Here is a 27,561-nt window from a genome sequence, read left to right as displayed (position 1 = left end):
AAGTTCAGGCTGCCCGTTTCAACCGTAAGGAATCAATAGCATCATCACATACAGTGTCCTTTCCATGGAAACACAGGGAGCGCTGCCCTGGGCAGGCATGGTGCCGGCTCACCTGGCCCACAGATCAGCAGTGATGGGCACCTGCAGGTGACGCGGTGACGCTGAGGCGATGCCGGTGGTGAGTCCGGCGGCCAAGGCCACGTCCTGGCCCACATCTGGGCTTACACCTCACAATGAAGCCTGCCATCAGGCACCAGGCGGCTCGGGGAACTGACATAGCCATGTCGGTACCGCCTCAGTTTCTCTGTGCAGCTTTAAACCATCCGCGTTCTTCCAGAAAGAAGGGCTTTTTCTCCCACTCTGGAAGGCCACCCATCCCGGCGATGCTCAAGGACTTGGGGCCTGCCTGGCTCCCCAGCCTCACTGACCCACCTGGCCACGGCCCTAACAGCTCCGCACCTCTGTGGCCCTTCACCAGCCCGCCGGCGCCATCCAGCGCTGTGACCTGTCCAGCGCGGTCCGTCCATCTGCACGGCCAACCCCTCCCCCCACTCCACCTCCACTCCCTACCCGAGGCCACCCGGCCTTGTGTGCTCGGCCCCACACCTGGTGGTGGGCCCAGTGCGCCTGAGCGAGCTCCCGCCCACACAGGTCGTCTGTCTGGTAGTGATAACCCTAGTCTATTATTAGTATAGATATGCAATTGATTTTAAAATATTGATCAGTGCCCAGCAAACTGCCAGCCTTTTTTCATTACTTACATTTTATCTGTAGAATTTTTGTATTTTCTCTATACACACTCACATCATCCATGGTTTAACTTAGATTTTTCTCCTTTCCAAAGCTTATGCTTATTTCATCTTTTTATTGTATTGATTAGTAACTCTACCACAATATTGAAGAAGGGTGGTACTATTAAACATCTTTGTTTTATTCTCAGTCTCAAAAAAAGAAAAGACTTTCAGTGTTTCATTTAATATATTTCGTTGCCGAGTTCTTATGCAGCAACAGGTTGAGTGTTTTACATTCTACTTTTGAAGTAGTCTTTGATTATGCCTACTTCTCTATCTCCAACATTAGCATTCTAGCAAGCCTCATCTAAGCTATTCCCAAACTTTTAATGTTCCAAGGCACTGCCCCAATCTACCACCCCAAACTCTGCCATTACCTTAAACTTCCTCGCCCACTGCGCTCTGGTTCCACGGGCCTTTTCTAATTCCCTGAAGCGCCAGGGTCGACTCCACTTTCCCGGAGCTGACTCCCTTCCTTCCGGAGCTCCGTTTCCCTCCAGCTCACTCACACTGGAAACAGCATGTAGGAAAGTTGGGTTAATGATCTCACCATGCTGTGCCTGCCAAGTCTCCTCATATTTCTCGTTTGGCATCCCACTTTGAGGTTTTTAGTATTGGTTTAGTCCCCTTTCCTTCTTTACTTGCTATGGTGAATTATTTTGCTGTAATTTTTTGTTGATGGCTTCACTATTTTGGTTATTATTATTATTATTATTATGGCTTTGGGATTGCATGAGATCAATTTACTCTGGCATCTTGAGTTGTGGCCAAAGCACTCCAATCTCTGCCCCCGTTCTTATATGGCCTCCTCTTTTTTCTGTGTCTAAGTTCCCTTTCCTTCTCCCTTATTTAAGGACACTGCACATGTGATTGTGTTAGGGCCCACCCAGATAATCCAAGATGACCTCACCATCACAAGATCCTTAATTAAATCATAACTGCAAAATACGGTAACTTCCCCAGGTGTGAGGCCAATCGGGTATGGATATCTTTTGGCGGGAGGGCTTACTTCTCAGCTTATCACTATAGACTCTCACTTCCTAAAACTTAAAAACTCGGCACTCCATCAGTCTTGTTTCTAATATGTAAACAAATGCATTTAACAAGAAATGCTAGACAACTCAACCATGACCCCTCAGGGTCTAATGTTTTCAACCATGGCTCTTCAACAGTGCCAGCCGGTTGGTGAGCCCTCTGGCCAGCCATTTAACATTTCCCTGAAGAGTCTTCTCACATTTACCTTCATTTCCTCTAGCCCAGCAATTAATTAAAACAATTCATTATAGGAAGTATACAACCTTAAAAAGAAATGTTTTTGAAATGTGTAGCTTGAAAGGACAGAGCAAATCTCATAATGAAACATCAATCAGCGGCCTCCTGCATGCTCCCTACTGGAATCGAGCCCACAACCCGGCTTATGCCCTGACCAGGAATAGAACCAGCAACCCTTCCTTGCATGGAACCACACCCAGACTACTGAGCCACACCTGCCAGGGCCCAAAGTTGACTTTTGAAGACTGGTTCAGAGCCTACAGAAAGGTGCCCAGAGAGCTCTCCTGACAGGAAGTAACGCTGTTCCCAACACAGCCTTCGGCAAACTGACCCTTCAACCGGGGAGGTGAAGCAGGAGCACAGGCGATGCCACAAGCTGCCACTATGCAGGACAGCTTTCCCTAGCTGCAGGTGAGGCCGGAGGGCACCCTCTGTCTCTAGCCTTCCTGCGCCTTTTTCATCGAACTGTTTTCTTCAGGAGCTCTTGCCACTTGGCACACACCATTGTCTCCTTGCCCCCAGGAAGCAGGCCTCAACAAATGAGGAAAATAAATGACTGATAAGTTTCAGCCCTGGATCAGGTCACGTGACGCGGACACAGCCTGGAACCCAGCGCTATTCTTTCCAGAGTCGGTGCGGGTATACGCTGCCTCCTCACTCTTATTCTCTGTCCTGGGTCTCTATTGTCCCCACAGGCTTTGAGATGGAGGAGGATCAGGCAGAGGTGGAGGAGAATCGGGCACTCCTAGCTCCGGGGGAGGCTGCGCCTTGTCGGCAGCCAGGCTTCCCGCGGTCTGCGCAACGCCGCCTCCGCTGCTCCCTCTAGCGGTGTAGGCCGCTGCTCCCTCTAGCGGTGTAGGCCACCACCACCACCACCACTCTTCTTTCCCCCCCCCCCCCCCCCCCCCCCCCCCGCCCTGCAGAGTCGGAGCCTCCAGGCTATCAGGGAGCTTTCAGGGTGGACTAGGATACGATCCTATTACAGCCACAATCACTAAGCACAGACGACGATAGGCCGGAGTGTCCTCAGTGGTCACTTGGTGGTTACTTCATTCCGCCCTGTCCACAGCCTTGTGGGGGAAGCGCTGACACTGCGTCCTGCTTACCATGGAAGAGAGGCCCAGACAGGCCACGTCCTAACCAGTCAGGCTTGAAGTGGTCTGGCCAGAGCCCAAAGCCTGCTGCTCTGTCCTCAGAGCGCCTGGCTGTTAAACAGAACAAGATATGGGCCATTCTTAGAAAATACTATTCTTACTAAATGTTAAAATGTAGCACAGTGTTTTGCAGACCAATTGTAAACAGGACGAGCTTGAGCTGGAGGCAAAGGGGTAAATGTAGCCTGTTGTAAAGAAATCAATGTGTTTGACCAAACAGTAAAGGCTGAGTCTCCCTTGGGGAGGTAGAGCTTTGGATATGAATTCCTCTCTCCTTTACTTGCTGCAAGTAAATAAAATACCTTGTGACAACCACTCTGGATCTCAAATAGAACATCCCAAGTCTTGAACCACTTGAGCTGGGTAACGTGGCCACTAGCCACCACCTGTCCCTAGGGTTGGCCCAAGTTGCTATGCAAATCAGCTCAATGCAGGAGCTGCCCGCAGCCCACAGGCCAGCGGGGGAGCCCCCCAATCACCCTATAGGTTGCCCACAGATAGGCTTTGATTGCCGGCTAGGCATAGGAACCCTACCCATGCATGAATTTTGTGCATCGGGCCTCTAGTATTCTATAAAAGGACTGGATTTTTACTTTAAATGTAGAGAAAACAATAACATAATATTACTATTAAGAGGGACAAACACTTAAAGATAAAGTTTAAGCCCAGCCAGTATGGGTCAGTGGTTGAGGATTGACCTATGAACCAGGAGATCATGGTTCAGTTCCAATTAGGGTACATACCCAGATTGTGGGCTCAGTCCCCATTAGGGAGTGTGCAGGAGACAGTCAATCAATGATTCTCTCTCATCCTTGATGTTTCTATCTCTCTCTCCCTCTCTCTTCCTCTCTGAAATCAATAAAAATATTTTTTTTTAAAAAAGAGAAATATTGTGAACACATGTTTTACTGTCATGGTGGAGTTTATCCAATTCTCTGCAAGCAGTAGAATTGGAATGACCCTTAAATCCAAGTCAGAACATTATTATTAGAGGACTCAAAATGTATCCTCTAATAATAAACATAAAACATTTTCTATGACTTGATATTATTGTCAGGGAGGGGAGCTCTCATTGTTAGAAGAATGAGGGCTGGTGGAGAATTTTGTTTGATTATATGCATTGATAGACGACGAGGAAAGGGAAGGAGACATAATGACCAGAATATTCGATGGGCTTTGTGTCCTTAGCAAGAGAGCTTATGACCAGAAGATAAAAGCTGTTTGCTTTCACTTATTCTAGCACGTATTTTTAAAATAACTACTAAGTGTAGTCTAGACACAGTTAAAAATGCCGGGGATACAGCACTGAGCAAAACAAATAAATGTCCTTACCCTAGTGGAGCTTACATTCTATTATGAGGAGTGACATTCAGAAAATACAAGTCAAAAGAACAAAATGTTTGGTATGTTAGACAGAGATCAGTGCTATGGAGGAAAATAAAGAGCAGAAATAAGAAATGGACAAGAAAGGCCTCTCTTAGAAGATATGATTGAGTAATAGTCGGAGGAGGTGAGGACGCCATGAAGAAATCCGGGGGAAGCTTTACAGATAGAGGGGACAGCAAATGCAAAGGCAAAGGCCTCAGGAAAGGGCAGGAGGGAGCCGGGAGCCAGTGGCTGAGGCAGGAAGCCAGGCACAGAAGGAGGAGAGGCAGGAAGAAATGCTGCCGGAGGAGTGCCGCACCTGGAGGACCTGGGTTTGCACTCGCCCCAAATCCAGATGCTGTTGCGAGGTTCTGAGCAGAGGACAGCTGGTTTACACCTTACAACATCACTCTGCCTCTGGGAGAGGAATAGATTGGAGGGGACAGGGCAGGAGCAAAGAGACTAGTTCGGAAGCTGTTCTATTGCAGTTATCCAGATGAGAGATGAGAGTGAGTTGGGCCAGGGTGATAGGTTATGGAGAGGATGATGAATGGTCAGACTCTGGGTTTATATTTACCAATTATTTTATTTTGAAAATTTTCAAATCTATAGAAGAGTTGAGAGAGCAGTACATGAACACCCATTTTTCCTTTCACTCAGATTCATCAATTGTTAAATAGTTGCCCAATTTGCTGATTCTGTCTCTATATATAGTTAAAGAGCAAAGGGAGAATGCTAAACCATTCGAAGTAAGTTACTTTACTCATAACTACTTCAGCCTGTGTCCTTGGAGAACATAACATAAGCAAAAATATCCTTACCACTTCAAATTATTTAGTATGTAATTTAATATGCTAGAATAACATTATCTGATATCAATTCATATCCAAATTTCTAAATTGTCTCAATAATGTCTTTTGCAGTTGTTTTTTTTTCCCTCCCTTCCTGATCCAGTATCCAATTAAAGTCCAAACATTGTAATTAGTCAACTTGAATTTACAGCAGTTCCTCCACCTTTTAAAAAAATTATGACATCAACATTTTCAAGAGTTTAGAACCATTGTCTTAAAGAATGTCCCTTGCCCCGGCCAGTGTGGCTCAGTGATTGAGCATCAATTCATGCAAGAGGTCACCAGTTTGATGCCTGGTCAGCGCACATGCCTGGGTTGTGAGCTCGATCCCCAGAAGGAGACATACAGAAGGCAATCAATCAAGATTCTCTCTCATAATTGATGTTTTTATCTCTCTCTCTCTCTCTGGAATCAATAAAAATTTTAAAAATAATGTCCCTTAATTTTGGATCTATCTTTTTATTTTCTCAAATTAGATTCATATTAAATATTTTTTACAAAAATACTATGTAAGATGGATTGTATCTTCCTCATATAACTTCAGGAGCATTAAATATCAATGTATCTTATTGTTGACAATGACAAATTTATTATCTAATCAAAATAGATCTTCCAGGTTTCTCCACTGAAATGGCACCTTTTTCTATTTTAATTAATAAGTTAGCTATTATTTTCAGAAATTCCAATTGCCATATGCAACTTGGTATCTCATAGAACCCAAACACAGATCAAAAAAAGAATTTCTTTGGTGACCTTGAACAGGAAGAGGAATGTGAGTATTGGATTAGGGTGTGGGCTTTGATGTAGGAATTCTGGAATATTTGTGCCTTTATATACTGAGGTTGGATTATATGCTGTCTGCATCATATTCCTGCCTGACATTTGTCATGGAAATAAAGTAGACAAATACAATGAATTGTGAAGGAAGCTTCTGTCAGATGTGAGGAACTCAAAACCAGTGGCACACCTAAATCTATTCTACTTCGTCTTTCTCTTCTCCTTTCCCCACCCTTCCTAGGCATTTTGGTGCATTTGTGTATATTTGCTGGTGAGTGTATTCTTTGGGAGACAGGAAGTGGGATCTGGACTCTTATCTGCTTATGATCATTTTGTCTCTTTTCCTATATCCATAACAGACTGAAACTTGTGAGAGTTGGAACATGAAAACAGATTGACTATTTATGGTTTATTGAGTTCTGACCATGATGTTAAGAAGATGGACATTCAGTTTTGAGACACTTACACATGCAGAAGTTTCTATGTTTCCTGATCCATTATGACTGCACAATATAAGTATCTCTTCTTACAAATGATCTCCACAGTGGGCTCCAAAGTGTGGTTCAGGGTAGGGGTGGGAGGGTTTGGGGGGTTGGAGGATGGGTGAGATTTTTAGAACTTTATTATATAGCCATTTTTTATATTAAATCTTTACTGTTGAAAGTATTACATATGTCCCCTTTACCCCCATCGACCCCTCTTAGCCTCACCCTGTCCCCTGCCCCAGGCCTTCACTATAGCTATTATTTTCATCTTAGCTATTTAAAGCATCTACTTGATGTTTTTTTTTTATAATAATACATAAATTTACATAAGCATTCATTATATTTTATAATGCTTTAAAAATAATACATACATTTGAAATGCACGTGGACACATACACACACACAGAGTTGTTACTAAAAGTAACGTATCCTTAAAAAAGTGTCCTCTATGCAAACTATGAACCTTGCACCTTCCCAAAATCAAAGGTCTATAATTACACCTTTGGAAAGTTCTTCCTACATTCAATATGTATTTACGGTATATCCACTATGTCCCAGCTCTTGCTAGGTTCAGAAAATTCAGTGCTAGATAAAAGCGACATGATTCGAAGATAGCATAGGGACTTGGGCCTGGGGATTGGAAAAATATCAAGTTTCAAAAAGTCCACCTTTTCGTGCAAGCCCACTTAGTCCCCAGCTTATAGAAGTAGCCACGCAGAGCCACCTTCTAAGCCAGTTCAGAAGACCTTTCTCTCTTCGATGCTGCCTCCCTTGTGCTTGAGCATAACTTTAATAAAATCTCTCTGGAAATTTCTCTGGGGTTTCCTCTCTCAATTTCTATCTTGGGGAATCCAAGAACCCCAATGCTGGTAACAGTCCTGTCATCATGAAATTTACTCTTATCGACATAGGCATGACAAATAAACACAAGATCCACTTTAAAAAATTATAAATTGTGCTAAGTGCCAAGGAATAAAGTTTGGAGAGATCAGTGAAGGCCCTTCCCAGGAAGTGACACTGTGGACACTGAGAAAGAAGATTCCTACCCAGAAGGGCTCTTGGTGACTAAGGAGGTTTAGATTTTTAAAACAGGTATCACTGCTACACAGGGTCCACTCATCAATTACACTTCAGGGTAAAGCTTTCACTGAACTACCTGCCTCTGCACTAAACTCCCTGCCTGTGCTGTGTTTCTGCCATCTGAGCCAGCCTTATAAAGGAGTTCCTGGGCCCTCGCTGGTTTGGTTCAGTGGCTAGAGCATCAGCCCTTGTACTGAAGGGTCCCAGGCTCGATTCTGGTCAAGGGCACATACCTCAGTTGCAGGCTAGATCCCTAGCCCTGGTCCAGGCAGGTGTGGGAGGCAACCAATTGAAGAATCTCTCACATCAATGTTTCTCTCACTCTCTCTCCCCCTCTCTCTAAGTATCTCTCACATCAATGTTTCTCTTTCTCTCCCCCTCCCTCTCTCTCCTCTCTCTCTCTCTCTCTCTCTCTCTCTCTCTCTCTCTCTCTCTCTTTCTCTCTCTCTCTCTCTGTCTCTCCTCCCTTCCACTCCCTCTTAAAATCAATGGACCCCTAGACGGTTTAGCTCAGTGGATAGAGCTATCTGTGGGCCAAAGGGTCTCAGGATTGATTCTGGTCAAAGGTACCTCGGTTGCAGGCTCCTTCTTGACCTGGGCCCTGAGGCTTGTGCAGGAGGCAAACAATAGATGTGATGTTTCTGTCTTTCCCTCTCTCTTCCACTGTCTCTAAAAATCAATGGAAAACTATCCCTCAGCGAAGATTAAAAAATAAATAAATAAAGGCATTCTGGAATCCTATTTTAATCAACAGGACTGAGGCTTTCACCATACAGTTGGAGCTGCGCAGATCCAACCAATCGGAGTATCTCTATTCTAACTAATCAGGAGAGTTTTTATGGACAAATCAAACTGAGAGGATTTGGAGTCCTTATTTGCATGAAGATGGACCAATCAGGACCAGGGGCAGAGACTTCTATCTATACTAGAGGACTGGTGCACAAATTTGTGCATGGGTGGGGTCCCTCAGGGTGGTCTCTAGGGATTGGGCCCCAGCTCATACCCCAGCCCCTCAGCCTTACCTGGCACCCCGCTGCCCCCTCACCTGCTTCACCATCCTGCCTGCAGGGCAATCGATTGGGGCCCTGCTCCACACTGCCACCACTGATCACTGTCTGCAGGGAAATCGGCGGGGCGATCGGGCCCCCACTGGCACCCACACCCGCACCTCCCTTGGCCTAGTGTCACCTGCTCACCTGCTCCACCATCTCACTGCAGTCCCACTCTCGTCAGGACCCATCGGGGCCAGCAGCACCTCCACTGCTGCCAGCTGCAAGCACTGCATCATTGATGCCCACCATGTTCTGCAACACCTCCTGGTGGTCAATGCATGTCATAGCAAGCAGTCGAACTCCAGGTCCACTGAGGGGGCAATTTGCATATTAGGCTTTTATTATATAGGATAAATCAGCTCCCCTGGGTAAGCACACATCATTTCCACTGAAGGCTGCTTTTCCTGTTTAGAGCTGAAACACTGGAAGGTTGCTTAAAGGAGCAGAGTGACCAGAACAGAGCTGAGCTGCCTAGTTGAAGAGGCGCCTGGCTGGCCTCACAGCTGCCTCACAGTGTGCGCCCTGCTATATCACCATTGAGCTGGCTTGCACTGAATAATTTCCTTCTTTATCACACCCCAAATTGGGGATTCCTGCTGGCATTAAAGTGGTGCTGACCATCTATATTGGTCGACATCTCACATTTAAAGTGAAATATAAAAGATGAGAATGAGGTAAGCAGCGAGGAGGAAGTCTCTTTCAGCAGAGGAAACAGTCTTAGCCCAGGCAGGAATAACTTGTCTCAAAGAACTGTAAAAGGACCATAGACTAGAGCCTTATGGGGAGGGAGAAGGTGAGGATGGGTGGGTTTAGACAGGGCCAAGGGGGCAGATCATACAGAGGCTGGAAACCATGTAAGATGATAGATTTTATCTAAAACACAGTGGGCGAACCAGTCACAGGTTTTATTTGGGGGTGAAAATTCAAGTCGTGGACTTAAGCTCCCACTTCACTTTTTCTTTGCCCTGGATTGCCTAAAACGTGTCAGAGTCATGACAGACATCCTGCAGCGGAAGACTTCAAAACAGAGTGAAAACAACAACAACAAAGAAATAAAGCAAGCAACACATTTATGGAAACCTGACTGATCTAGGGCGCTCAGCTTGAAACACAAATCCAGACGGTGAGCTGCCTGCGTGCCTCCGTGTTCCTCCGCAGGAGGTCGGGGCTGGCCGTGGTGCGCTGGTTTGGATCCGAGCTGGAGAGCTGGAGTCCCCAGGCCTTCCGAGGCTACCCGGGACCCCTTCCCCACTCCCATGCTCCTGCAGCCAGGCATCTCATTGCACTCCGACACCCCAGTTCCCCTACTCCAGCCCCCAACCCAACCCCAACCCCACCCCCACCCCCGACGCAGCGCAATTCGTCTGCGGTTGCGCGCATCCCCGCTTCTGTGCAGCCACTGGGGGCGGAACCGGGCGCGGGGCCTCTTGCGCCGCTGCTGCTGCCGCTGGCTGGTCCCGGGTGTGGCGGCGCCTCCTTCCTCTGACCGCGGGGAGGGCCCGCAGGCGTCAGGTTTCTGCTCCGCGCGCCCTCACCTCTCACCCACCGCGGGCAGGGACTCCCCGGGAGCCCGCCTGGCCTGCGGGGGGCCGTGCTTCCCACGCCCGGTCTGCGGCCGCGGAGCCAGAGGCCAGGACAGCTGCTCCTGCCACCGTGGGCGCCTCTGGCCCCGGGGCAACGTGAGGGACCCCAGAACCGCAGTGTGGGGATCTGCCAGGAGCGAATAGGAAGGGAAAGAAAGGGCCTGGAAGCTTAAGGCGGTTCAAGGAGGAGTGAATGTTTGATGATCAGGCACGGTTTACAGCCCGGTTTACAGCCCAGGGAGTGATGGTGTAGCTGGTAAAAAAAAAAGTCTGCCTGCGAGCTCCCGGTGGGCAAAAAATATCGCGCCTCTTAATTTTCTGGATCTTAGTTGATATCTGACTCCTTTGATCCACATACAGCCCACCTTTCCCTGTCTGCATATGATGGGCTGGTTAAAAAATAAAAATCGGCCAAGACCGGTTTGGCTCAATGGATAGAGCGTCGGCTTGGGGACTGAAAGGTCCCTGGTTCGATTCCGGTCAAGGGCATATCCCCAGTAGGGGGGGTGCAAGAGGCAGCTGATCGATGTCTCTCTCTCATCGATGTTTCTAACTCTCTATCTCTATCCCTTTCTCTCTGTACAAAATCAATAAAATATATTTAAAAAAATAAAAATAAAAATCGCCCTGTTCTTTGGGTCCCTTTCAAATTAAGGATTAGGCCAGATTCTGGAAATTTATTTAGTGACTTAATAGTTCAGTAACCTACCCAAGGTCACATTGCCAATAAGTGGCAGTCAAGATTTAAACCCAGGCATTTTGGAGTCCAAAGGCTGTACTCCCAAAGACGCTAGATCTGTCCCTGGAATGTTTAGCCTCAGCCCTATCTGTAGTCAGCGTGGACCAGTGTCCTGGAGTATAAAGCACACTTGACTAGGAGTCAAAAATAGGACTAGAAATCAGGAGATGACCTAAAACAAGACTGTAAGTCTCTGAGCTTCAGCTTCCTCTGGATGAAATGGGGTTAATGTGCAAGGTCTAGGAATTCTGGGAACTGTAACTGGTCACTTGCAGGCACTATTTAGCCTATCCTAATGGTGTCTCCTGGGTGACAGACCTTTAAGTATAGAGGGCAGCAGTTCCTCTATACTTAAATGGCCTCATCATCCCAGATAGACTCTACAAGAGAACACTGGTTGGATCACAAGAACAGAAGAGAAATGCAAGGGAGACAATGATAACATTAGCTACCTTTAATCCAATCCCTCTCCACCTCCCTTCAGGCATTGACAAGAACTTAACTGTGTCGAATATTAGAGGCCTGGTGCATGAATTCGTGCCTGGGTAGGGTCCAGCCAGCCTGGCCAGGGGGCGGGGACATGGGCGGTTGGCCGGTCTGCCTGCTGGTGGAACTCCTGGTCAAGAGGACAATTTGCATATTAGCCTTTTATTATATAGGATATACACTGAGTGGCCAGATTATTATGCGTTCAGAGATCATAATAATTCTGGCCACTCAGGGTATGTGTAATCAAATGGTTTCTATTGTAACAGACTCATGAATGGAAATTTGCAGCCTTTCTCAATCATTCAGAATTAAATGACAGACTCAGTTTAGGCATGCTATCAATGACTATGTTGTTTAAGTAAATGATCTGTGAAATTTCATGTCATGCCAAATAGGAAAAAGGCTTTAAATTGCTTCAATTTAGACATTTTTACCTAAAATCCAAGAGCATTCAGAAGGAAACATGTTTCTATTTAAAAGCAATTTGAATAAATAAATAATAGACACATACAAAAGGAAAATTATTTTCATTTAAAGGAAATTTGAATGAATGAATGAATGAAGAAAGGAAGGAATGAATGAATAAATAAATAAATAAATAAATAAATAAATAAATATAAATGCAATTTGCCCACTCTTATAGATCCTGCCTCTTTCACTTCTGGGTTTCTTTATTATTATTGAACATTTTTAAAATATATTTTTGTATTGATTTCAGAAAGGGAGAGAGAGAGAGAGAGAGAGAGAGAGAGAATTATTGATCAGTAAAGAGAGAGAATTATTGATCAGCTGCCCCCTTCTAGGGATTGAGCCTGCAACATGGACATGTGCCCTGACCTGCCCTGACCAGGAATCAAACCGTGACCTCCTGGTTCATGGGTAAATGCTCATTCATTTAGTAAGCCAGCTGGGCCTGGACTCCTTTATAGATTCCATGGAGTAATACTTCATCTAGACAGGTCACATTCATCCATTCCCATATTTAAGCTCCTTGGAGATTGGGGTTTCACAATCTACTTGATAACCCACCTCGGTGTTCAATAACCCTCAACTTTGGGTTTGTTTTCCTAATCCAATCCCTCCTCCAACAATGCAGCATCATGAAATCTTAGATCTGGCAAATAATCCTAAAGGTCACTGAATTAGTTTTTTAACATAATTGATGGATTAAAACAAATTTATTATCTTTATGATTCTGTGCATTAAAATTCTAACACAAGTCCAAATTTTGACACACAAAAAGTGATGGAGGCTATTTTCCTTTCTGCATGCAATTGGGGGGGATCTTTTCTTGCCTTTTCTTTTAGAGACAAATCATACTTGTTGGTTTCTGGGCCCCTTCTTCTTCAAAGTTGCATCTCCAACTCCTCTTCACATCATTATTTGATTCTGACCAGTTGGGAAAGGTCTTCGATTTTAAGGACATGTGATTAGACTGCTTATCCACCACCTCCATTACTTAGGATGATCTCCCATTTTAAGGTTCTTACTGTAATCACATCTCCAGAGTCCCTTTCATGTTAAAGTAATATACACAGGTTCTAGGGATTAGGATATAGACATCTTTGAAGGGGATGGGGCAGGCAATATTCTGCCTACCATAGTTATCTCTTCCAATTCCTTTCAATAAGAAGGAAACCTCTGACATGCTCCTCTACGAAGGAGTGAGTACTTCCTGGACGGAGCAGTCATTTCACAAGGCTGTCAAGGGTGGGTAATGTTGAACAACTAAATGTCAGGAAAGACTTATGTTTAGTCTCAATAATTCTCATACATAGCCCTTGTCTTAAGAAGCACAGGATAGCTGAAACCGGTTTGGCTCAGTGGTAGAGTGTCGGTCTGCGGACTGAAAGGTCCCGGGTTCGATTCCGGTAGGGGCATGTAGGTTGGTTGCGGGCACATCCCCGGTAGGGGGTGTGCAAGAGGCAGCTGGTCAATGTTTCTCTCTCATTGACGTTTCTAGCTCTCTATCTCTCTCCCTTCCTCTCTGTAAAAAATCAATAAAATATATTAAAAAAAAAAAAAAAAAGAAAGAAAGAAAAGAAAAAAGCACAGGATAGCTCTGGCTGGTGTGGTTAATGTTGTCCCACACACTAAGATCCAGGTTTGATTCCTGGTCAAGGGCAAGACACACAATAGGTATGTCTCATTCCTATCAATGGTTTTCTCTCTCCTCCGCCATCCCTCTCTTCCACTCTGAAAATCATTGGAAAAAGTATCCTTAAGTGAAGATTAACAATGACAAAAAAAAAAAAAAAAAAAAAAAAAGCACAGGAGGATACTGACATGGTATCCCTTCTTTGAAAACCTCTACATGAAGTTCTCAAAATATTTTAAGACATATAGAAGATTGTCTTTTATTCATTAGTTGAACAAATTGAGCACCTATTATATGTGTGTACTAGTCTAGGCCTCAGAGATATCGTGATTATTAGCCAAAGTCCCTAATCTCAATGCATTTCTTCCAGCAAAGGACAAAGGTGGATGAGCCAACACACAGCTTTAGCATCATCTTGAGTACCTCATATCAGGGGCATCAAAATAATTTTTTAAAGAATTTGATATTTTAAAAAATCTAAATAGCAATTATTTTGGGTGGGGGTAAGCTGGTTAGACCTTCTATATGTATATTTTATATTTTAGAATTGTTTTTATTTTGAATTATAATGGAGGAGCACCAAAGCCTTTCAGAGCCACAGTCCTTTGAAGATCTTATTCTAGTCCTGAGGTAGATAGAATTGTCAGAGACAACAGCTTTTTTTGGAATAAATAAACATGTCTTCCTGAAAAAAGTAGACTTTCAAGATGAGTAGATTTCTTGTTCATTTTGTTAATCCTTGTCTGAGGATATTTTTTTCCATTGACTTTTACAGAGAGTGGAAGGGAGGGAGGGAGGAGGAGAGAGAGAGAAAACATTGATGGGAGAGACACACATCTACTGGTTGCCCTCCCACACTTGCCTTGGTGTGTGCCCTTGACCCTTCGGTGCAAAGGCTGATGTTCTAACCACTGAGTACCACTGGCCAGGGCTCAAAATGAATAGATTTAGATAAATAAAGGCTAGAGGAAGGACAGTCTATAAATTTCTACTGACACCATAGCAGCCGAATGTGAAGGAGAACTGAGCTGATAAGTCCTTTAGTTTGGGTGTATGGCTATGGGTAGGGAGTAATCTGGGTGTTTTGTTCCAATTGTTAGAGGTTTTCTGAAAGGCAGAGAAGACTCAAAATTCAGTGGCAATGGATTAGCACACTGTCTGAAAAGATCCTGAAAATCAAAAAAGAACTAACACACAGACATGGAAGATGAGCTAGGCACTTGGAAAGTTGAAGTCCCCTGTCCAACGCTGGTTCCTCATGTGAACCAGATAACTAGAAATAACTAGAAACTGCAAAAGTCTGACCCTGTAGAGCTAAAAAAGATGGATTCTTCAGAAATAATATCAAGATGTTTGGTGCACAAGAGCCACTTCATGCAGTGTCCAATTCTACCAGCTACAAAATCCAGTCCTACCACTTCTCTTTCTGTGACTGAGTTTACCAGAGCTCTAGACTGGGGCAACCTATGTAAGTAAAACCTGTCAGATGCTTTAGTGGGTAAAGGTCATCAAGGCATTTGTTCTTATCCTATCTAATAAAAGAATAATATGCAAATTGACCATACCTCTGCTATACCCACAAGCCATGCTCACCAGCCAATCAGGAGCAAGTATGCAAATTAACCCAACCAAGATGGCAGCAGCCATGGAGAGGGCAGGAGGCTTGGGTTTCCCTGGCAATGGAGGAAGCCAAGCTTTCTACCTGCCCTGGCTGTCCCAGGCCTCTGCTCAAAGCTACAAAGTTTCAGTTATAAGAGATAAATAAATCCCAGATATCAGGGCCTCCACTTGGGTTGCCAGGGGGTGTGGCGGGCCTGCAAACCACCACAGGCTCCTCACCCAGGCCATCCCATACCCCGAGGGAACCCCCACTCTGATCCGGGACACCTTTCAGGGCAAACCAGCTGGCCTCCACCCATGCACCAGGCCTCTATCCTATCTAATAAAAGAGTAATATACAAATTGACCATCATTCCAACACACAAGATGGCTGTCCCCATGTGGTCAAAAATGGCTGCCCTCATGTGGACACAAGATGGCCATGACAAGATGGCCAGCAGGGGAGGGTAGTTGGGAGGGACCAGGCCTGCAAGGGAGGGCAGTTGGGGGCAATCAAGCCTGCAGGGGAGGGCAGTTAGGGGTGACCAAGCTGGCAGAGGAGGGAAGCTGGGGGCAACCAGGCCTACAGGGAAGGGCAGTTGGGGGAGGGGACCCAGGCCTGCAGGGGAGACCGGTTGGGGGTGGAGGAACCAGGCTTGCAGGGGAGAGCAATTAGGGGCAAACATGCTAGTAGGGGAGCAGTTAGGCATCAATCAGGCTGGCAGGGGAGTGGTTATGAGGTGATCAGGCTGGCAGGCAGAAGCGGTTAGGGGCAATCAGGAAGGCAGGCAGGCAAGCAGTTGGGAGCCAGCAGTCCTGAATTGTGAGAAGGATGTCTGATTGCCCTTGTAGGCTTGATCCTACTGGAATCGGGCCTAAATGGGCAGTCGGACATTCCTGGAGGGGTCCCAAATTGGAAGGGGTGCAGGCTGGGCTGAGGGACGAATTTTGTGCACCAGGCCTCTAGTGATTTAACTAAGATTCTTAGTTTCTCTTTGTCTAAATTCAGCTTCTCCATGTGCATTCTTAGGTGCTGGTAATAGGAAAGTGTAATTTTCATATGCTGTACTGGTATTTCTGAAATATAGCTGTAACTGAAATATTGTAAATAAACCTAATCAATTTTCATTCAAATTTCCTGACATAGAAAATGAAAAAAAAAATCTGTTTTTTTCCATATCAGATTTCCTAGCGGTTCTGCTGCTTACACTATAATGTTAAAAGTTCATTGGTGGACTGAATTATCTGATGGCACAACCTCTGGGAAAAGGATACATTTTATAATTAACATTTGAGGTTCCTTCATTGATTCACCCTTTTTTTAAGAGAATGCTTTGTTACAAAATGATCCTTTCAATTTGTGTATTTATTTTTGGCATATCTGCTTTTAAGACTTAAAAGATTTCTGACATTTATTTGGCTACAGATCAACTTTAGTCATATTTTCAAAGATTTTATTAATGATTGCTGGAAGTATTTCTACATTGATTTGGTAGGGACCAAATTTGTACCTGTGATGATAATTTCATTGTCAGTAATTCCTTTTTTTTTTTTTTAAATATATTTTATTGATTTTTTACAGAGAGGAAGGGAGAGAGATAGAGAGTTAGAAACATCGATGAGAGAGAGTCATTGATCAGCTGCCTCTTGCACACCCCCTACTGGGGATATGCCCACAACCAAGGTACATGCCCTTGACTGGAATCGAACCCAGGACCCTTCAGTCCCCAAGCGGATGCTCTATCCATTGAGCCAAACCGGTTTTGGCAGTAATTCTTATTTTTAAACTTTGTTGAGCCCCTAAGGGGGTATGCTGAGTTGAAACTTGAAACTCCCAATATACGTGGGCAAGATCCAAGATGAGACCAAAAAAGACAGTGCAATGCTGGCATGTCAAGTAAATAGTGGTATAACATTGATATCCTTTTCAGTTCTCTGCAAGGTTCTGGAGAACTCTGTCCCCTTCTTTTACTACCTGTATCATTGCAAGAAAATTGTACATAAGTAGTACCAGAGATCAGTGGTTTCCATTCCCATAAGGCAAAATATAATCTCACTGGGGTAGGTGACTACCACGTGGTTTCTTTCCTTACTTTTACCTAGGTTTGGATGTTTAAATATGTAACATGATTGAGAGAATTTGAGCAAACCAAACCCTGCTCACTAATGTCCATAAATACCATGGAAAAGAACCCAATCCTCAATGTCTACTTGTACAGGAAGTTTGTTTTGGGGGACAGCTACAGAGTTGGTAGATCTGAGATATGACCACTACAATGTCAGATCCTTACTGACACTGTAGCCTCAGAGTGTGGTGGGAGCTTCGAGGACTTGTTTGCAAGCATGTGAGACACTATCAGGAAGACTTTGAGAGGAGCTGGAGATCATGCATTAGCCATAAAAAAATGGTTTACTATTGTTAATTTTATTTGATTTGTCATTGTTCACCACCTCTCTTACCAAAGGATGTCATGGCTGCTAGATTCACGGGCTTCTCTTCATCAACAATATCTTTTTTTTTTTTTTTTTTTTTTTTTTTTTTTTTTTTTTTTAGAGAGAGAGAGAGAGAGAGAGAGAGAGAGAGAGAGAGAGAGATCAATTTGTTGATCCACTTATTTATACATTCATTGATTGTTCCTTATGTGTGTCCTGACCAAGGATCAAACCTGTGACCTTGGCATATCCAGATGACGCTCTAACCAACTGAGCTAGACACTCCCCCCCCTTTTTTTTATATATATATTCTGATCCTTTGTTCATTTAGCATGAAACAAAAATCCCAGAAATCCAGAGGGGGAATGAGTCATATGAAATGGCAGAGAACTAGAGTGAAGTTCCACAAATTCCTCCTGAAAATAAAAACCATTATATCTACTCCAGTGTTCATCCAAGCCTCATAAAAGGATGCTATAAAATTAGAATATTTAACAACTGGTAGAGAAATAGATAATGTTGTATGAAACAGACCCTCTATATAAATCCTCTATTTCAAATTGGAGGGTGGGGTTGATGTGTTGAATAGATTATTAAATACAAGGTACTGGAATAATTGCCTATCTGTTTAGGTATGACTATCTTGGGAAACAATTTTGCAATTTCTTGTATAGTCAGCCAGGTACTTACCTCATGACCTGTGTAAGCCAATTTGGTCACATTTACGCACAAAAGAGATTATGTGATTGGCAGCCCCACCAGGACAACATAAATGGAAGAAGAACAATTTCCCAAATGAATGGAGAAAGGGTTGCTGAGCATGCAAAAATAACCAAAGCAGAAGATGAATGAGGAGAGTGGGTAGGAGGTAAGAAAGGTAAGAGTGTTCTATTACAGGTGGCAGAGCTGAAAATTAAGATAGCTGACAACCTCAGCAAAGCACTTGATTGAAGTCAAATACTTTAAGACACTAACTAGAAAAATGGCTTGTTTCTGCAAAGAATTGCTTGTAAATCATACCTGAGGCAACTAACTGTGGGTTAAATATACTCCCTAGGAGTATAGCATTACTAATGATTTTGTTTAAGGCAGTCTTGGGCCCAGATTCCTAAAATAATAATATGTATCTAATATGAGGCTCATTAAGTGCCTGAGATTTTATGTTCCTACCCTAAAGTTTGGTTTTATTATTTGAAAGTCAGTTGGCTGGTACCCAGTGTCCCACCTTTGGATCTGCCTGGAAGCTTCAGGGGCTGATTATTCACTATTGGGAACACAGAGAGATGCTGCCTATGTAGCTATGTAGTCCTCCACCTCAGTTCTGTAGAAGAAAGATGGAATTCTACCCTTATTGTAACAGCTGTGTCCAGCAGTTTGACCAAGCTGGAGAGTCTCCAGTTGTAAATTAGGAGAACCAAGGTGTCATTAGCGATGTCACTGGCCTTTTGGTTGACTTGAACAAATTATTCACTTTTGCATACTTCCTTTTCTTCTACAGAAAAAGTATAAGTAATTCTGCCGAAACCGGTTTGGCTCAGTGGTAGAGCGTCGGTCTGAGGACTGAAAGGTCCCAGGTTCGATTCCAGTCAAGGGCATATACCTGAGTTGCGGGCACATCCCCAGTAGGGGGTGTGCAAGAGGCAGCTGGTCGATGTTTCTCTCTCATTGACATTTCTAGCTCTCTATATCTCTCCCTTCCTCTTTGTAAAAAATCAATAAAATATATTTTTTTTAAAAGTATAAGTAATTCTTACTAAACCTACTCTAGAGACAATATCAAATCTACTCAATATCAAATCCTATTTAATAAAAGCCCAATATGCTAAGTGTCTGGCTGTCCAGTCATTTGTTCAACCAATCAAAGTGTAATATGCTAATGATTTACAAAGGCCATTCAACTGCTTGCTATGACATGCACTGACCACCAGAGGGCAGGTAGTAGACCAGTCAACCAGTCCCTATGACATGCACTAACTACCAGGGGGCAGACTCTCAGACTGGTAGATTAACTTGCTGCTGGGGTCTGGCCCATTGGGACTGAGCAAAATGGGCCAGATATGCCCTGGAGCCCTCCTACGGTCTCTCCCCGGCTGGCCAACCTCCCTCATCCCTCCCCAGCTCCAATCGTGCACCTGTGGGGTCCCTCAGCCTGGCCTGCACCCTCTAGAAATCTGGGACACCTTGGAGATGTCAGAGAGCTGGTTTCATACCAATCCCACAAGCCAGGCCAAGAGAGTCCACTGATGCATGAATTTGTGTAGTGGGCCTCTAGTGAGACAATAAACATGAATTCTCTTTGGACAAATGAAATGTCAGAAAATTAAGATGATTTGCTGGTAATCATTATTAGCATTCCAAAGTGGGGATGGCACCCTCCTTTTCCCTTCCATCTTATTGGCAATGGTAAAGGATCAAATTAGGATCAAGATCAGATTGAAGGAATTGCCTTTCAAAATACTGCTCTTCATGAAATAGATCAAAGAGTTTTGTGGCTATGCCAGCTTCCTGAGAAACTAGAAATCATTATGAATTCAGAAGAGGTATTAGTTGTTATATCAGAGATGAAATACTTAATATTTTAACAATGATACAAGTCAGCTTCTTATCTCTTGCCTCACAGCATAAAAAGAAAGACGGGAGAGACGGAAGGAGAGGAGACAGAGAGTGAGGGACCTTTAACTTCTCAGAAGCACAGATTTGTAGGCAGGCGAGTGGTTAGGGGAGACCAGACAGGCAGAAGAGAGTGTTGGTAAGCAAGAATGAAAATAGTATGATACTTTTAGGAAGAATAGAGACAACAGTATCACATTGGCAGATTACTTACTGAGAACAAATAATGAGCAAAAGTACCTCAGTGGTACTCAGCCAAATGGATCACAAATTGGATATAAGTTAGCAATAAAAGTCTTCTTGTTAATTAAACTCAGGACTGGATATCATATTAATACAATTTTATGCAGATGGTTGTGAAGGACTTTTAAAAATGCCAGGTACTTTGAATGTATATAAGCATTATCTCATTTAATCTCACTATGTAGATGTGATTGTTACTCATATTTCACAAGTGAGGAAAATAATAACCAGAAAGTTAAAGTCATCCTAGCCATTATATGGCAAATTTGGTACCTGAGCTGATATCATTGTAAATTGACTCTCAGGGAGCATCTCATTCATGTAGAACACAGGTTGCAGGACTGAGTTTTAGCAAAGGGGCTTGGCAAACCTAAGAGGATTCAAGGGACAGCAGTGAAAGGAGGAAGATTACTTAGCCTGGAGAAAAAGGAGCTGAGATATGATGCATAGTAATGTTAATTTATCTGATGGCAACTGGGATCAAGGTGCAGCTGGTCTGGGAAGCAGTGGAGGAGTCCACGTAAACAAGGATTGAATTTTGATTGTTTCTGGAAGTGAAGGATGCTAGAAATTTGTGGTGGTCATGGAGGTGCACCACTCAAAGGTACCTGCTCTGGGGAGCATATGGAATGACAGCCGCCACTCTTAGGCTCAAGCCATGCTTCCCCTCGGTGCCCCTAGCCAGTGACAGCGGAGGGGGTACGAGCGCTGGTCCATTCCTGTCCGTTGGGAGATTCCCCACCTGAGATTCTCTCAGAACTTCACTGCGGTCTGAAGTTTCTCCTAGTGCAGTCTCCTGCTTCTCCCCTCCTTTCTTAGGTATCAGACTTGGAGGTTCTCCTCCCTCCTCCTTTATTCTTAATAGACATTTCCCCAATAGATCTCCTGTCTTTGTGTGCACTTCTCAGGGGCCCAAATTGACATAATATTGAGTGTGTCATGAAAGGGAAATCACACCCCTTGTCTTTAAAGGCAGGCTTGTTAATTAACCGAGTGAGAAATTTCAAGAGCAGGCTCTTGGGGCCCAGAGAGAATGTGCTTAGATCACCCATCTTCTAGACCTGAAATACTATGAGTCTATTTTTGAAGCTTAAATATAAAAGGTTGAATGTTCTGTTTCTTTTTAAGGTGTTCACTATAACATGAGAGTAAAAACTATGGCCTTAAGGTATTTATCTGAAAGATAATGAGAAATGCCTGACAGGACATCTTCACTGTACCTGTCACCATCTCTGGTCTGAACTTGACACTGATGTTATTAAAATCATTACAAACGTGAATACAGACCAATACTCATTAGCAACAGAAAGCTGCAGATTGAGGCCTGTGCCACCACCCCTCAAACCAGTTTTGGAACTGTACTGAGTCCCTGAAGCAATGTGATGAATCAGCTCAAAATTCCCCAAAGTCCAAAAGAATCTAATTGTCCGTGGCTCAGACATTTGAACTGAATAGGTTAGAGAGTTCTTTCCCTATATTGAGCTTGATTCATTAGCCTTATAAGACTAATGGTTAGATGTATTTTGACAATGAGCAAATAGGGTCTAAGCATCGAAAATTTTTTGTCATTAGTAAAATAAGATGTTTAAAGAATTACAAGGCTATTTTTTCTTGCTCCTAACCAGCCATGTGACCTTGGGGAAATTTTTTAAGCTCACAAAATAATAATAATAATAATAATAATAATAATAATAATAAATAAAAATACTGGTTTTGGTGGACCAGTTGTTAGTTCTCTGTATCATGAAGAAATCATCAGGGAAGAAGACAAAAACATATTTGATTACTGCAGAGAAAACAACATTGATCATATATCCAAAGTCATCAAATCAAAAAATGTGGATGTGCATATGAAAGATGAAGAGGGCAGAGCTCTACTCCATTGGGCATGTGATCGAGGACATAAGGAACTAGTCACAGTCTTGCTACAATATAGAGCTGATATTAACTCTCAGGACAATGAAGGTCAAACAGCTCTACATTATGCTGCTGCCTGTAAGTTTCTGGACATCGTGGAGCTGCTGCTCCAGTCTGGCGCTGACCCTACTCTGCGAGACCAGGATGGCTGCCTGCCGGAAGAGGTGACAGGTTGCAAAGCTGTGTCTCTGGTGTTGCAGCAGCACACAGCTGGCAAGTCTTAGGCAAAGACTGAGCCTTCATAGCATAGGGCTTCAGTGATGCAAGAAAATCATACTTCTTTTACCACCTGTCTTTGGTGTACATTGACTAATAAAATCAGTTCTGAGGAACGGGGAATTTGAAAAAAATAAATAAATAAATAAATAAATAAATAAATAAATAAATAAAATAAAAATAAAAATCTGGGTGAATTTGGTCTAATCACTATGCTATACACCTGAAACTGAGACAAGATAATATTGAAAGTAAACTGTGATTGGAAAACATTTTAAAAGGTACAAACTTCCAGTTATAAAATAAGTTCTGGGAATATAATGTACAGTATGCTGATTATCTATAATAATAAAAACATAATATACTAATTAGACTGGACAGCAGAACGACCTTCCAGACATTCTTTCAGATGACCTTCCGAATGAAGCTAAGGTAGCGGGGGCTGAGGCAGAAGTGGTTAGGGGTGATTAGGCAGGCAGCTCAGTGGTTAGGGGCAATCTGGCAGGCAGGCAGGCAGAGTGGTTAGGGGTGATCAGGCAAGCAAGTGGTTAGGGGAGATCAGGCAGGCAGGCAAGTGGTTAGGGGAGATCAGGTAGGCAGGCCAGTGGTTAGGGGTGATAAGGCAGACAGGCAGAGTGGTTAGGAGTGATCAGCAGGCAAGTAGTTAGGGGCAATCAGGCAGGCAGGCAAGCAGTTAGGAGCCAGTGGTCCTGGATTGTGAGAGGGATGTCCAACTGCCAGTTGGACATCCCCTGAGCGGTTCCAGATTGTGAAAGGGTGCAGGCTGGGCTGAGGGATACCCCTCCCATGCATGAATTTTGTGCACCACCCTCTAGTAGTTAATAATTCTGTACTGTATATTTGAAATCTGCTAAGAGAATGGATCATAAAAGTTCTCATCACAAGAAAAAATTGTATGTATAGTGGTAGATGTTAACTAGACTTATTGTGGTGATCAGTTTGCAATATATACAAATAACAAGTCATTATGTTGTACACCTAAAACTAATGTAATTTATATATCATTGTATATCAATAAAAAATCTAGTGGAAAAAATATATAAAATAAAAAATAACATAATTGAAGTTATAATTCTCAAGCTGTGTCAATGAGTCAAGGTTATTCTTTGTTTCTCATGAGGATTAGACTATTTCAGAAAATGCCTTTTCATAGGGATACAGTATAATTTTTCCAGGTGAATGTGGTATTTGCCCCCTCTGGATATTCAGTCAATATAGTTAAACCCCCTTTCTCACCTAAACAACCTTATAGTGATGTTAATGTGATGTTATCTTATATAATGAAGAGTTAATATGCAAATGTCCATCACACCCTCAGACCATAATGGCTCAGAAACTCAACTCTGGGGAGAGAGGAATGGGGACCAATCAGGCACAAAGGAGCTTGTGAGAGAAGAATGGGACCAGACAGGCTTCAGCCTGCGAGAGGGACAAGCTGCCAGCCCTGCGGTTCCAGGCACCTGTAGCTGCAGCCCAGGCAAAGCCTCCCGCCCACAGTCCTCTGTAACTGCAGCCTGCCCAGGTGAAACCAGCCTGGGTCCTGGGTGCCTGCAGCTGGCCAGAGGGAGGGAAGCCTGGGTCCCAGGTGCCTGCAACTGACCAGAAGAGGGAATCCTGGGTCCCAAGTGCAGGGCAAGGCAGAGGTGGTTAGGAGCAATCCGGCCAGTAGGGGAGCAGTGAGGGCGATCAGACAGGCAGGCAGAGGTGGTTAGGGGTGATCAGGCAGGGAGACAGGCAAGCAGTTAGGAGCCAGTGGTCCTGGATTATGAGAGGCAGTTGGACATCCCCTGAGAGGTCATGGATTGGAGAGGTGCAGGCAGGGCTAGGGGACACCCCTCCCCAACCCCCATCCCCCCTGCACAAATTTCATGCACTGGGCCTCCAGTATTAAATAAAAAAGTGTTTAACTGACATCAGATCCCAAGATGCAAACAACTCTACCATCAAACAATCACACAAAGTACACTTTTTAAAAATATATATATTTTTTTATTGATCTCAGGCAGGGAGAGAGAGAATGATGCGAGAGAATCATTGATTGGCTGCTTCCTGTGCACCTCCTACTGGAATTGAGCCTGCATCCTGGGCATGTGCCCTGACTGGAATTGAACCTGGGACCCTTCAGCCCACAGGCCGATGTTCTATCCACAGAGCCAAACCAGCTAGGGCAGAGTAGACACTCTTTAAGATTAAACCTAAGTACGTTTTCTTTATATATATTTAAAAAATCTGAATATAGTTAATGGTGAGATACATTCAGAATTAAGCTGTGAAAGGGTTAAGCTGCTCTGCTAAAGCCCACAGAAACCGTCAGCTTCTCTCCCACTGGGCTGTGTGGTTCTCCCCACATGGGAATAGCCAGCCTGACTGCCTGCTCAGGGCAGGGTGGCCCTTTTCCCTCCCTGGAGGTGGGGTGGCGGTCAGCAGAGAGAGAAGACAAAAGCAGTGAGAGGCAAGAAAAGCACAGCACACACAACCAGCGCCATTTGCCAAACGGTGACATGAGGCAGAGATTGGACAGGTGTAGGCATTGTAGTAAAGAAATACACACAATGTCTGACAGATGAGGAGGAAAGGACAACCTGAAACTTGAGAAAAGCAATCTTCATAGATACCTTTTAAAGAATATTTCTCTAACTTCATTCCTGTTTTGTATCATGAAATTTCAGTGGTATTGAGTTTTTCTGCTTTTGACTGCACTTAAAATAGTATTTCGGAAACATTCTATGTATCACTTCTTGGCCTTTGGCTAAGACCAAATTCAGAAACATTCTGGGTAATGTAAATTTTTGTGGGCTAGTCTGGGAGTCTTTCCCCGCTTGCCTCAAACCACAAACATATGACATTATTTCTATGGTAAATATATTCTGACTTTTTAAAAATCTTACAAACAGGCTTTTAATGTATAAGCTATTAGGAGCCAGAGTCTATGCATATACAGGGTCTGTGTATATAGGCATTTGCTTATTAAATGTGTAGAGTGACCTATGTACTGGGCTCCATAAAGAATAAGGAGCTCACAGTTCTTTGGAGAAGACAGAGGATAGCTGAAGCGTACAAATGGAGAGATGAGCCAGGCCACATTTGACTTTCATGGGTTCTCGGCACTTTTGCCTTGTTGGGCCCTTTCCTCCATAAATATACATGTATAAATTATACAAATTATACTCTACAGCCATGTTGGTGGTATAAAGAGAAACATAATACAGATGGATTATATAAATTATATTCTGTGTTGTTGCTAATTTTAAAAGAAAACCCTTACAAGAATTGTGGGTCCTAGGCATTATGCCTGCTTAATGGAGAATTCAGCCCTAGAGGGGCTGGAGGGCAAGGTGAGGGTTTGCAGAATCCTCATTGAGGTGAGACAATGGCAGGAAACTATGTGAAAAATGTTAATAGCTCTCACGATGAGAATGAAAATAAGGATTCCAAAGGACTCAGATTGGTCAACAGGATATGAGGAAAAAGGCAGAAGTCTGGGTTCTTATTTGTTCCCCTCTCCGGCCTTTAATTGGTGCTTGACTACCAAGCAAACATGGACCAAAGCAAACCAATCAACTGACCCAGCTATCAAAACAGCCACTGTCTGTAATACTTTCCCTGACCATTCTGCTGTTGGTCTGATTGGACTAATTTTGACTCATCTTGTTTCTGCTGTGCTGACACCCTATTTAAACTCAGTTCTCTACCTCTGAGGCTGATCAGTGTATTGTTGCTCATTTTATACTCGACCTTTGACACTTTGCACTCATAGTCTTGAGTACCAAGTACTCCTGCCGTCCATTCTGACCCCTTGGACCGATTCATCCTAGCCACACCTATCCTACCTGACCTCCACACAGGGGAAAGGGATCAGACTTTGCTGTCTTAGCGGAACTGGCAAATGGGAGAGGCATTGAAAGCTCAAAAAAAAAAAAAAAAAAAAAAAAAAAAGAGAGAGAGAGAGTAAAGAAGAGTTTGGGGGGGAATGATTACCTCAGTTCTAGATATGTTAGCTCTGAGGTTCCAAAGGAATAGCCTATCAGACATTCACCAAGGCAATCTCAAATGTGGATAATGGGCTGAGCTGGAACTGGAAATGTGAGTATATGCAGAAAAGAATTCACATAGTAGGCCTCAGCCTATCCTCAGAAGGGCCTGCATGCAAGGTTGACCCTTGGCTGGCATCTGGGAACTTTATTTGGGGAATTTTCCCACCATTCCCTAACTGATATGGATGGTCTGCTGTGCCTAAATGTTTGTGTATAGAATATGGATAATGCTGAACACCTGCTTTTCTCTGGGAGTCTGGAACTTTGGTACATGCTGGCTGAGGGTGCCTGTGCAATGAGGCCCCAGTAAAAACCTTGGACACCAAGTCTCTAATGAGCTTCCCTGGTAGACAGCATTTCTCTCAGCTTGTCACATTTGATGCTGGAGGAATTGAGCGTGTATTGTGTGACTCTACTGGGACAGAACTCTTAGAAGCTTGTTTGACTTCATCCCATAAGCCTCTTCTCTCATAGATTGGGCTTTGCCTCCTGGCCCTGTGGCAAATATTAGCTTGGGCACAACTATATGCTGAGTCCTGTGAGTCCTAGCCAACCCACTACTCTGTGGGTGATTTTGGGGAGCTGTAACACAGGGAGTTACCAGGAACATCATCAGGTAATCCAATGCTGGGAATAATAATGTAAATGACTCTCTCTCAATCTAAATGGTTACAGGTGACCTGACTCTTATTGGTCAGAGTAGGAAGGTCATTCTGCTTCATCCTGCAGACACAAATGAGGATGCCTCTTTC

General features: G+C 43.8%; 1 pseudogene across 1 annotated transcript; it reads left to right on the top strand.

Annotated features, from left to right (window-relative positions):
- The first annotated feature begins 281 nt into the window (after positions 1 to 281).
- LOC311619682 lies at positions 282 to 22,882 on the top strand (annotated as a pseudogene). Its single transcript has 2 exons — positions 282 to 663; positions 22,275 to 22,882. The product of its transcript is annotated as an uncharacterized misc_RNA (transcript).
- The last annotated feature ends 4,679 nt before the right edge of the window (positions 22,883 to 27,561 follow it).

Source organism: Pipistrellus hanaki (genome assembly GCF_964339955.1).
Source record: "Pipistrellus hanaki genome assembly, chromosome: 3".
Taxonomy (NCBI): domain Eukaryota; kingdom Metazoa; phylum Chordata; class Mammalia; order Chiroptera; family Vespertilionidae; genus Pipistrellus; species Pipistrellus hanaki.
This window is presented reverse-complemented; position numbering and strand designations above follow the sequence as displayed.